The sequence below is a fragment of the Simochromis diagramma genome, unplaced genomic scaffold, assembly GCF_900408965.1.
Source record: "Simochromis diagramma unplaced genomic scaffold, fSimDia1.1 OVJJ01000433.1, whole genome shotgun sequence".
Lineage (NCBI taxonomy): Eukaryota > Metazoa > Chordata > Actinopteri > Cichliformes > Cichlidae > Simochromis > Simochromis diagramma.
Genome location: NW_024387031.1, coordinates 4,804,635 through 4,807,089, shown reverse-complemented (window position 1 = coordinate 4,807,089; position 2,455 = coordinate 4,804,635). Strand labels below are relative to the sequence as shown.

General features: G+C 41.3%; 1 long non-coding RNA gene across 1 annotated transcript; it reads left to right on the top strand.

The window, feature by feature from the left end:
- The first annotated feature begins 842 nt into the window (after positions 1 to 842).
- On the top strand, positions 843 to 2,123 carry LOC120740681. Its single transcript, XR_005697439.1, has 2 exons — positions 843 to 1,230; positions 1,625 to 2,123. It is a non-coding gene; the product is annotated as an uncharacterized LOC120740681 (long non-coding RNA).
- Positions 2,124 to 2,455: the final 332 nt, after the last annotated feature.

The following is a 2,455-nucleotide window of genomic DNA, read 5'->3' as shown; positions in this document are numbered from 1 at the left end:
ACCTTTTTTGCGCCACGGACCGGTTTAATGTCTAATATGTCTAACAATGTCTGTTTAATATTTTCACAGACCGGCCTTTAAGGTGTCGCGGATAAATACAACAAAATAAAATGATATGACCAAGACAAAAACTGTGGTATTTTGTAAATATAATAATAAATTCACTGTGAAATTGTTATTAACTTTATTAGCAGCGCCCTCCTGAAATGCACCAACAACATTGAGAGTAACATCCTCCTCTCTGCCCCTTTTTCTTGCTGGTCGCTATAGTAATGCGTAAATATTTCTTTCAAAATAAGACACACAACTAAAACACGGGAAAAGACCCAGGGAAAACAAGTTAACAATAAAAACCCTGAAAACCATCAATTTCACACCGAGCCTCAATTCTCGCGGCCCAGTATCAAACCACTCACGGACCTCTACCGGTCCATGGCCTGAGGGTTGGGGTCCGCTGGTCTAAGAGACCATTGCTGTTAGGACAGGTATTATTTCTGTCAGGATATTTTTTATGTTTCTGTGGGTGAAAATATTTCATCTACAACACCTGAACTACCCCAAGGATCATATCTGTGGGATAATATTTGACAAAATATATATTTTTCCCATACTCTAGTCCAGGGGTGGGCAATTCCAGGCCTCGAGGGCCGGTGTCCTGCAGGTTTTATATCTCACCCTGGGTCAACACACCTGAATGAAATGATTAGTTCATTACCAGGCCTCTGGAGAACTTCAGGGCATGTTGAGGAGCTAATTTAGCCATTTAAATCAGCTGTGTTGGTCCAAGGACACATCTAAAACCTGCAGGGACACTGGCCCTCGAGGCCTGGAGTTGCCCACCCCTGCTCTAGTCAGACATAGCATGTTGTCTTTAATTGGGACAGATGATATGCTGCTTCTGCTAAATGTTATGCAAATGTAACCCTGGTAAGATTTACAGCAATCAGAAGTACAGGGTTCTTTGAATGCATCGTAGTACTTGTTTGATAGTTTAATTTCCGGGCTTACCCTGAAGGCATCATCTGCAGCTCGGTGGGCGTGAAGGTGTGGTGTAGAGGAAAAAGGACGGCAAGGAAAAACTCCATGCTGCCACGAAGCACGGTTTTCCAGTTAAAAGGAAAAAGAGGTTCAATTAACATTTGTGAGAGAGCTGTCGTTAGCGGTGAACCACAGACGGGTACCTACCTCAAAGGAGTCGGAGTGTTTCTTTGAACTTTTTGAACTATTCTGGTGAGTTAGCCTAGCTCACTTAGCACCGCTATTGCAGTTCAATGCACTGAAAAAAATAACTAACCAGTCAGAATAGTAGTAAATGTGTTTAATGATGTTTAAGATGTGTTTTCATAGTATTGCAATGTTGTGACAGTTTTGTTTATTATGAGTGTTTAGCGTTTTTACTTTCTTGGGCCTGCTAGTTCAGCCACGGCCAGCTAAGTGGTTATGCGCAGTTCACGTGCAATAGCTGTGCTGTTACTGTAACTGCGGGTGATGTAATGCCAGTGTATTTACTTTTAATGTGTCACAAGATGCAAATTTATTTTAATATTTAAAAAGAACCAAGGACATTAGGAACAAGGACATTTAAGGAATGTGGACATCTAACGTTCTGCGTATTTGTGTGCAGACAGTTTTTTTTTTTTTTTTTTGAGGTACAGTTCCATGTGTGCCAAGTGAGGAGCTGGTATCGTGGGTCTAAGACACTGTTGCTGCTGTGGAGGCCTTCTCTGTGTCAGGACGCCGACACGTTGATGCCTGCCGTACCAGGAGGGCGGTAGGGAAAAAAACAAAAGGAAGCCCACCTGAGAGATACCTTATCATTTTCTTTGCTACTTTTTCTCCGCCTGAGCTTCAGGTCGTTTTCAGTTCTTAACCCAGGACAGTGGGTAACTGAATAAACTGACACCATAAGGAACTGGACACTCACATGCTATTTTCTTTTCTTTTTCCTTTTCTTTGGAGTGTTGAAATATTGTGTTTCTTGTCTTACATCTATTTTGATTGTTTCAATTATTTTTGTGATGCATTTGAGATGGTTACTGCATTTGAAGGTATCCCTACATTGAGGATGAGCAAAGGGAACTGATCCAAAGAAAAAATATATAAAGCAAACTTTGTTTCACAAACCTGTGGTCGTGCGTGTTATGTGGGTTGGAAGTCTTATTACTCTTACAGAGTTGCTACCGCCAATCTCCTTCCCAAACCTAGATTCGAATATTGTAGACATTGCACTTGGGCAAGCAGTATAGATCATCTCTTATAGATAGAGGGACACACGTCCAGGTTACACAGACATAAGTGTTGTGTTGAGGTGTGTTCGAAACACCTGAGATTGCTGTTAAACTGTGTGTATACAAATCACTGCCACATCAAGCCTTTTTGTGAAAACCGTCATTTTCTTATCATCTAAAATACCAGTTTAGTGCTGTTTTATGTTTAACCTCCTAGGACCTGCCGT